We start from the raw sequence: 10734 nt of genomic DNA on the forward strand, positions 1-10734 counted from the left end.
CTTTTATATAAGATCCATTATCTATACATGAGGTGGTGTATTACATGAAACCAGACTCTGATCAAAGATGTGTAAACTCTGGGACAACCAGTAAAATGATTTTTAAAGTTTAAATAATAAACCAGTAGCAAAGATAAAATGGAATCATATGTTGTATAGTTTTAGAATTTATATTTAGTTTGCAGACCAACGGTAAGGCTCATGAATGGCTGTTGGGAATTCAAAATAGTATAGCCATTTTGGAATACAGGTTTTCAGTTTCCTATAAAATTCCATATACACTTACTGTATGACCCAGCAATTTCACTTATAGATATCTATCTAAGTGAAAAATAACCCTAATATTCATACAGAATCTGCTTATAATATTTTTATAGGAGCTGTATTTTCACCACCCCAAACTGAAAACAACCCAAATGTCCCCATTTGGGGAATGTATTAACGAACTGTGGTACCGCCTTAAAATACTTGCAATACTATTCAGCAACAAAAAAGGAATGAATTACTGATAAACGTAACATAAATGAAGCTCAAATGCATTATGCTAAGATGCCTAATTACAGTGTTTACACATATTATATCATTCAATAAAATGTCATTTGCTTTTGCAAAATTAGAGATGCAGAAAACAGATCTGAAGTTACCAGGGTCTGTGGGTGGAGGTGTGAATTGACCAGAAAGGGGCATGGCGGGGTGGTGAGATTTGGAGGCAGCGGTGATGAAATTGCCTACCCTTTGATTGTGGTGCTAGTTATAAGACCGAATATCTTTGTCATAATACTCAGAAGTATTCACTAAAAGAATTTTACTATAATAAAATATACCCTAATTGAAAAAATGGGCAAAAAGAATATATGGGATTTTTATGTATATGTAATTTACCAGAACTGGAATTAAAATATTTTGCATTAAGGAACTAGCTTTCTTATCCAAACATATGTCTTGAAGATCATATCATATTATTGCATGCAATTTAGCCTGCATTTATTAACTCTTGTACAATATACAATAATTTATGTAATCATTCCAATACCAGTAAATATTGTTTGCCTTTATGATTTGCTATTGCAAATAATCCTGAAATTAATATTTTTTTCCTGAGCTTTCCACACATGGTCATGTTTCTAGGGTATATACATAAGAGAGAAACTCATGATGATGAATTAACTTGATAATTTATACTCTATTCAAAGATATGCAAAAATTGCTCAGGAAAGGGATTATGGCAATTCAAAATTCCACAAACACTATGCAGAAAAGATCTCTATCCCCATTTCTTAGACAATATCTGGCATTGTTGTTTTTAAGAGTGCCATTTGGATGATACTGCGTTATCATTTTTATTTATGTTTATCTTAATTACTGCAGACGATCAGTGAACACATTGACCAATTCTACTTTTCATTGTTGTAAATTGCCTGGGCACTCCCTTTGCCTGTGTGTGTGTGTGTGTGTGTGTGTGGTGTGTGATTCGACTTTTACTTATTAATGTGTGAGGGTTCTTTGCATATTCTCTACGCTACACATTTTGTTTGCTCCACATTTTGTCGGCTATGCATGTTGTATTATTTTAGTTAGTCATTTACCATTTATTTGACTTTACAATTGCATTGAGAGTTGATTTTTTTTTGTATAGCAGTGTATAGGTTTATTCTACTCTTTATCTGATAAATTAGAAGATGGTAAACTGTGGTTTCAACATAATAGAATAATCAGTACTAATCTGAGATGCCTTCTCTATCTCATAGTAGTTGTCCTTATATACCTGTGGTTGTTTACGCACTCTTTACTTTGTTCCCCTGAATTATTTCTAGAGTCCTTCTATCAATTCAATTAATATAGCCTTCTATTATCACAGTTCAATTTCCAACATAAATGTTGGAAACTTACCTCACATTTTGATGTACAGCATGATCCAGAACCACATTTCACTGAGCCTTTCAGTTTACATGTATTATAATCACAGCAGTTCTTAAACTGACATTCCTAAAATTTCATAAGAAGAAATGCTATTTTAGTTCAACCACTTAACAGTTCTTGTTTCTCAGCATCTACTTAATACTCTCTTGTGTTCAACTTTTCAATTATACAATATACTTATATTCAGTGAAGCTTTACTATTTTACTATTTCTAGAATACCCAAAGGCACATACAGCTATAAGAACTAAATAAGTAACATCTAAAATAGTAGTTGATTATTTACATTTACTACCGAAAATATTTGGTAATTAATTCATAAATTGCCAACATGGAAATATATCACCTGAATTCCTAAGAGAAAACTATCCCCAATTGTCTTTTTAGTAATTTGTTTAGTAAAGTTTCTCTTTGTGAATAAATAAAGCTAAAGTAGAGTTAGGCAATATATATAATAAAAATGCATTTAATAGAGTAAACATGTGTCATGTTTTACTACAATGGAAATTAAAAAAGGATATGTCAACATATGTATGTTTACAAGGTAAATGGCAGTTAGCTGTTACTCAAATTAGGTGATAATTTAAATAAAGTTAACAAACCAAATATTTTTTCATGTAAATACATTGCATTTCTACAATTCTTTAATATTTTTATATTCTTAAAACTTTTTAAAATCAAATACTTTCCATTTTCTCAAAAATCTGGTTTCAAAGTTATTGTCCTTAATAGAAGGTAAGATTCTTCTTCATTTAAAATTTTCCAAATGTTTCCGATTTTTCACGTTTATGTGAATAGATATGTATTTGTAAATATTCCCATCATAGAAATAACATAGAATATATGGAGTAAAAGTTGAAGTTGTGGTTATACTCCACAGATTCTCCAGGGGTAATCACTGTGTATATTTCAGTGTTTAATGTTCCAAAGTCCAATATCACTATATGAGTGGATGTGTGTGCATATATTCTTTCATGAAAAGTAAACGAGGATGCATGCCCAAACCATGTTTATCAAGACTTATTATGAGCAATCAGTTTAATTTATAACAAGGTAACTGGGAGATGGTGTCTCATTTTTCATTATTATTTCTCTGATTACTAGTGTGTTTGAACAGGAATTTGCATTTTGTACAATTTTATTTATGAATTAAATAATCACCTCACAATTTTCACCATTTTGCATAGGGATTTTTGTTTGTTTTCCTCTTTTCCCTTTAAATAGTAGGAGCAGCTTTTTTATAATCTCCAATTACCTTTTTTCTCTTCTATATGTTGATAACATTTCTTTGCAGTCTATTGTTGATCTTATTAGTGGTGTCTGTTATTTTCTGTAATTTGTAACATTCTTCTTCCTTTATGACTATTGGGCTTTATGTCTCATTACCAAGACCTCCATTATGCCAAGACTATAAAATATTATCAATACTTTTAATTTATTGCTTTTTAAAACTTATAGATTTTTTTTCTGAAATGTATTCCTCTACATTTTGTGGAATATTTACTCCAGTATTTATTACTAGTCACCTTATTTGTGAATACAGGAACAAATAAATGTACACACCTGCATGTGTGTGGGTCAGTGCAAAAACAGAGCTTCCACTTGTGTAAAATGGGGGATACTTATGAAGATATAGGTGTCAATGCCATTCTGCCAAAAACTACCTGGAACACATCTGAGTTGAACAAGTTGGATTTATTACTAGTTTCCGGAAAGGAAAACACACACCATGGGGAACTATACTATACCTCAGTGAAAGGATCTCATTATAGGATCTGGGCTCCTTTTAGGTAATTTGGGGAGGGTTTAAGGAATCTAGACTTTGCTAGACTAGATGCTGTCAGAAACCAGGGGTTCATCTATAGTTGGGTATTTTAATAATTCTTATCTAGACGAAGAAAGACTGTACTGATGCTAGGGTTGAAATTGGTAAAGGAGCAGGAATTACTCCTACGAGCCAGGAAAGGATGGTGTTTGGTCATTATTGTGACTTGGACAATTTTCAGGTTTTACCCTCCTCAGACATAAAGTGGATGCCCTTGCTTAAAGAGTGGCCTTGCATTTTTTCCTTCATCCATTATGGTTACAGATGTTGACCTTGTATACAATTGTTTATTTTCAAAAAGAGAACATTGCAGCCTGTCTGTGAATGCCAGGCCAGCTCTTAGCAACACCGAGGCCCAGCTGATAATAGGTCAGATCCTACATGTCAGGGCTTGTTTCTCCCTTACTCCTACGGAATGCTTTGGATTTATAGATAAACCCTTATGACATTAACTATTTCCACCCTGGAAATAAAATGTCATATATCCATATAACTTTTACATATTTAGAGAGCTAAATCAATTGATAGATATAAATGTTGATATATAAATAGATAGATAGAGATGTATAGATGGCCCAGTACCACAGTGAATGAAATTAAACAGCCTTGCAGTATATTCTGATATTTTGTAACGCAAAATTACCCCCAAGTCAACTCTTTTTCTAAAAAGTTCCTTTGTAGTTATCTACAAGAATATAAAAGGAAACAAACAAATGTACATAACAAAACAGAAACATACTCACAGATATAGAGAACAAACTCGTGGTCACCAGCTGGGAAAAGGAAGGGGAGGAGGGGCAAGATAGGGCGATCAAGAGATACAAACTACTATGTATAAAATAAATAAGCAACAAGGATATATTGCATAGCATAAAGAAATATAGCCATTATTTTTTAATAACTTTAAATGGAGTACAATCTATAAAAATACTGAAAAGTCAAAAAGTCCTTTTGTATTCTTCCTTAGTTCTCTTTCAGAAAAACTTTGGAATAAACCTTCCAAGTAACATTATTCCTAATGGGGTATTCAAATATACCAAAGAGTCAATTCTCACCCACTCACACACATCCTATAATTACATTATCCATGCATTCATTCAATCAATAAGTATTTGTTGAGTATGGAGTATATATCAGACACTATTCTATGTGCTAGTGATGCAGCAATAATCAAGCCACGGACTATCTATTCACTTTGTTATTTTATTGTTGTTCTTTTGCCAGTACCACCTGGTGTGTGTGTGTGTGTGTGTGTGTGTGTGTGTGTGTGTGTGTATTTAATTTGCTATGGATGATCATTGTTCCAAATTATTAAAATAGATTCATGCACTTGGTTAATTTTTATTTCTAGATGAAATTTAGGATCTGCTTTTGCAGAAGAGCAGTTCAATTTGGGTTAAAAGGGGCATGTTGATGGGGATTTAATAAAGAATGAATTGGACGTAGTTTGACTTTAAAAGAAATAGCTATTTATTCCATTTCCATGTGTCTTTCAGTTTTGTTAAATCATTTATACCTTTGAAGTACTGGAAAGAACTTATTAACTTTATTCCTATTTGTTATATAGTTTTCATTTTTTTAAGAGTGTAGTGAAATTGCCTTTTTAATTTCATTATTTATTGACTTTAAAAAAATAAAGACTATTATTTTTGTCTTAGGTATTCCACTACTGTATTCCAACTGCAACATTTTTCTTTATTGTCAAATATAATGGATCTACTTCTAATGATTCACTATTATGTATTAAATTTCTTATAAATTACTGGTAGAAAGTTTCTTCAAATTAATGATATTAAGTTTTATTCTGAAGCACATTTTTGAGGAAGGAGTATTTAGTGTTAGAGATTCTTCCTCAATTAGTTGTGATAAGGATATGTTTTTTCTTTGTTTAGTATAATAATCACATGAATAAATTAATTTATTAGCATTCTTCAGAATAAACCTCATTTGGGCATATTTTTCTTTTGATTATACTTGTGGATTTACCTGTTAATGTTTATCATAGGAAACTTGCACTTACGTTTGTTACACTAGACCATAGTGTGTGTTTGTGTGTGTGACTTGGTGATGCTGCATTTTTCTTTACTACTAAAATTAGTTGAAAATTTTATGTTTATTATCTGCCAACTAGCTCAAATCAGACGCTGTCCACATGTGGTTGGTAGACCTCGGGAGGTCTCTAAGATATTTTTAGTGGGTCTATAAGGTCAAAAAATTTCTTAATAGTAATTAGACTTTATTTGCCTTTTATATTGTACTGACATTTGCACTGATCGGGAAAAAGCAATAGTGGATAAAACTGCTGGTGCTCTAGTTTGAATCAAAGCTAGTGGTCATTGTATTATTCGCCGTCATGCACTCTAAAAAAAACCAGTTTCATTTAAGAATCCCTTTGGTAAAGCTGTAAAAAATTACGAATTTGCTAAATTTTAACACTTGAATACTCCCCTAATATTGTGACAAATGGAGAGCATGCATAAGCTCTTTTCATGCATAACCACAATACCTTCTCAATTACTACAGATTCTCAAGGAAAACACTGATGTGATTGTTTGCATTACAGACTGAATAGTCACATTTATCATAGAAAACAAGTTTTTATATGAAAGAACAATTTACAGACAAACCATGGTTATTCAGGCTTGGGTATTTAGCAGACGTTTTCTTAAAAGTGAATGAGGTATGCCTGTTACTTCAAGGAAAACAACTGAATTTGAATCTTTCAAGTGAAAATTAGAACTTTGGAAAACTTTTATCCATCGACAGAAACTTTATTTTCCCACTACTTTTCTGACGATATTAGTGATGGTATTAATGAATATAAGATTATGGTATTTCATAATGAAATATGCCAACATTTAGAAACTGCATAATTCAGTGAACCAAATGACCAACACATGATGTTACAAAAATATACATGTGTAAAAGGTCCACTTGAATTGTAATATAGACCAATGGGCTTTAGTGTAATGGGGTATAAATAATCCACTAATTTTGGTTTCCGATTTAACAATACAATTAACCTTTTAGAAATTTTCACTTTTCAAGTTTGGTGTAGTAACAAAGTACAATATGCACAGTTTTCTGAAAAGTTATGAAAATTCCCTTCCATTTTATAACTATATACTTGTTTGAAGATGGATTTATATGGATTGGGGCTGCATCTGGAGATGATGAATTTGGAGAGAAATCACAATCTCATCAATATCGATTCCTCCAATCTTAAAATATGGCATATTCTTGAATTTATTAAATACTTCCATGATTTCTCTTAGCAATACTTTGCAGTTTTCTATTTAGTGGTCTTGTCCATATTTTATTAGATACATTCTTAAACATTGTATGTTTCTTGGTGCTATTGTAAATGGTGTTATTTTAAAATTTCCTTTTCTAATTTATTGCTGATATAAAGAAGTCTTTTGACTTTTGTGAATTATGTAACCAATGACCTTGGTAAATACACTTATATATGCAAATTATAATTTATTTCTAGATTATTTTGGGTTTTCATTGTACCCAATCATATTATTAGGAATGATAGTTAAATTTCTTCACTTCCAATTGTTATACATTTTCTTAATTAATGTTAGTCTTGATTTTTTTCTTTACTAGTGTTAGTAGAGGCTTATCCATTTTATTTATAATTAATTAATTAAATTTATTTATAACAAGAACTTGCATTTGGTTGTAGGATGTTTGGATACAGAATCTATACTGACCATGAAGGTGTTATGGGTACTCTGATGTCAGCACTGTTAGCATAGCTAACCAATCATTCTCTAATGATCTTGGTTTTCATTACACTTCATTTTCATGTAGTTCAAATTACTGTCTACTTTCCCTACTGATTTCTTCATCCAGGTTGTATTCTCCTTCCTGATTTCTCTCCTGGTAGTTTCAGGCATTTATACTTGTCCTTTCCTATTCTTGTAGGTTATACTCCACATATTGGGGAACCAATGTGAGGCGCTGTCAGCTTCTAAGTATGTCACCTCGGTGGGTCACTAAAGAACAAGCAACATGACCACAGGTTAGGATAATGAACCTATTGGATCTACTGTTAAGATGGAGTTTTCAAAGATGCCAGGTATCACCTGGATTCTCTATAGGCCTACGCTACTCATGATAGCAGTTTGGGTCCCCTTATGTGAGTCTGTTAAGTAAAGATTCTCTATTCAGTCATCCTACAGTGATCTGGGTATTCCCCATTCCCGAGTGAACAGCTACCGCAAATGGCTGGAGGTCACTTTGGAGGGGAATAATTGAGGAAATTGCTACTTTATATCCTTATTCGGGCATTGTAGGATCTCACCCTCAACTTGAACAATGAGCTCTGGCTCTGAGACTGGCTTGGGTCCAGAAATTTAGCAAGGGATTGTGAATTTCCATTAGTAGTAATTGGCACCAGTCCTTTGCTCATCTCTTCTTAATTTTCAGTTACATACATCAAGGGATATCATCATTGACTACCCAGATCTCTCTCTTTTTTTTAATATAAATTTATTTTTTACTTATTTATTTTTGGCTGCGTTGAGTCTTCGTTGCTGCACGCAGGCTTTCTCTAGCTGCGGCGAGCGGGGGCTACTCTTCGTTGCAGTGCATGGGCTTCTCATTGCGGTGGCTTCTCTTGTTGTGGAGCACAGGCTCTAGGTGCCCAGGCTTCAGCAGTTGTGGCACACGGGCTTCAGTAGTTGTGGCTCGTGGGCTCTAGAGCACAGGCTCAAGAGTTGTGTCGCACAGGCTTAGTTGCTCCGTGCCATGTGGGATCTTCCGGGACCAGGGATCGAACCCATGTCCCCTGCATTGGCAGGCGGATTCTTAACCACTGTGCCACCAGGGAAGTCCCTACCCAGATCTCTCTTAATCACAGCCACTTGGGCTCTGCTATTTTGGAATTCAAGCATCCCTAGTGACACTGGGTGCCCAACTCCATGATGGTACTTCCAACCATCAACCCTAGTCTATAGAAGAAAGCTACCACTGAGATTTTCAACAACATCAGGATCTCCTCAGAAGTGCATTTCCTCATTGCTTTAGTGAAAGGAGTGTACTCTGGGCCATCCAGATAATTAGGTGCTAGATTTTGTAGTATCCTTATGTTCTATTAAAATATGGCCACAACTCTGAACTTTTGACCCCTTCTGTATTACTCCATTAAGGTTGTTCTGGCATATCAACCTCATTTATTGTAGGCCAGATTGTTTCCCATCTTCAAGGTTCCATACAGTGGCAAATCAAGGCTGGCCCCGGGTTACGTTGCCAAGGTATTAAACCCTGATTCACTAGACAGCATCCCCCTTTTCCAGACTTATATTTTAATATCTTGGGGTCAACATCCTTAACATCCATCCCTGGCATGTTCTCCATGTTCTTGTCCACACATACTAGCAAATTCTACAATTAAAAAAAAATAACTTTATTCCAATAGCAGAGGGTATGCCTTCACTTGGGTTGCGTTTAGACTTGAGACTAATTAGTGGTCTAGTATCAACAAGGGAAGGCAGGGACAGATCTTGAGAAGAACAGGCATCATCCTGTGAGAAATCCATCTCATCTAAGTCTCTCTGGTCCACAGGCTCTGCCCCACCAGGGGGAGAGCAGTAACTTCACAGCCCAGGGGGTTCTGAGGGATTTGGAGGTGTTAAGTTTCTCAAGTGCATCTATTCAAATGTGCCAAGCCCAGAAATGAGTACATGAATGCATATTACTATCTGGCCAGCATGAAATTCACTTTCAGAATCCTATCTTGAGTGTTTGCTTCCTAGGACAATTTCTGGTCCAGGTAATGTGGTTTGAGTTTCTCCAGAGACAGACTCTGAAACAGTGATGCATATGAGTAATTTATTTGAAAGGCGTATTAGTCCCCTACTGATGCTGTGACAAATGACCACAAACATAGCGACTTAAAATAACACAAGTTAATTTTCTCACACTTTCTGTAGCTCAGAACTTCAGACAGGTAAACTAGGTCAGGTCCTCTGCTTACAGTCTCACAAGGGTAAAACCAACATGTGGGGAAAAAGCTTCCTGTTTCTTTGGTGGCTGTCAGCCAAGGGCTTGTCTTTTCTCCAGGAAACTATCAGCATTTCTTCTTGTGCTTCCATGTGTCTTCGTCCAGCAGTAGCGGCTTGAGTCCCTCTCACTTTCCAAGGCTACCTGAGCCCCCTTCTGCCACATCTCTCTGACTTCACCTGGAGAACATTCTCTGTTCCTGAGGGCTCATGTGATTAGCCAGGACCCACCCAGATAATCCAGGATAATGTCCCCTCTTTAACGTCCATACCCTTAATTAGTTCTGCACATTATCTTCTGCCATGTAACATGCATATCCACAAATTCCAGGGATTCGAGTGAGGATGTATTTGAAGGTCCATTCTGCCCTACCACCAAGGTGCTGGTATAGGATGTTAGGGAAGGGAAGCAAGCCAATACGAGTGGGTTTGTGAACTGTTTGCTGCTCCTGTAAGATAAAGCTAAATCCCACAAGTACCTCTGGGAAATGACACTGAATAGGGGACAGCAAACATTTTCTGTAAAGGATGAAATAGCACATAGTTTCAGTTTTGCTGAAATGCTGTGCCATATGGTCTCTGTTGCAACTATTCAACTCTGCTGTGGTAGCACAAAAACAGTCATAAACAATATGCAAACATATGGGTGTGGCTGCATTCCAATAAAGTAACATTCACAAAAATAAGCGGCAGCTGAATTTGGCCCACTGGCTACGGTTTGTAGAACTTCGATGTAAAGCATGCCTCAGAAAATCTCCTCATAAGGGGCAAGGAATCTGGGACATTTATTCACCATCATAATTATCTGAGGGCCGATCGCTAGTCCTGAATACATTAAGTCCTCCCTGATAACTGGCTGAGTATTCTACTCTATTGAGGCCAGAGGAAGCACTGCAACAGAAAGTATCAGATACTTGAAGCAAAAACACTCTACAGGAACAGTCAATGCCAAGGAAATACTGGTAGAGCATTGACAGCAT

This window comes from Physeter macrocephalus, chromosome 20 (assembly GCF_002837175.3).
Source record: "Physeter macrocephalus isolate SW-GA chromosome 20, ASM283717v5, whole genome shotgun sequence".
Taxonomy (NCBI): Eukaryota; Metazoa; Chordata; class Mammalia; order Artiodactyla; family Physeteridae; genus Physeter; species Physeter macrocephalus.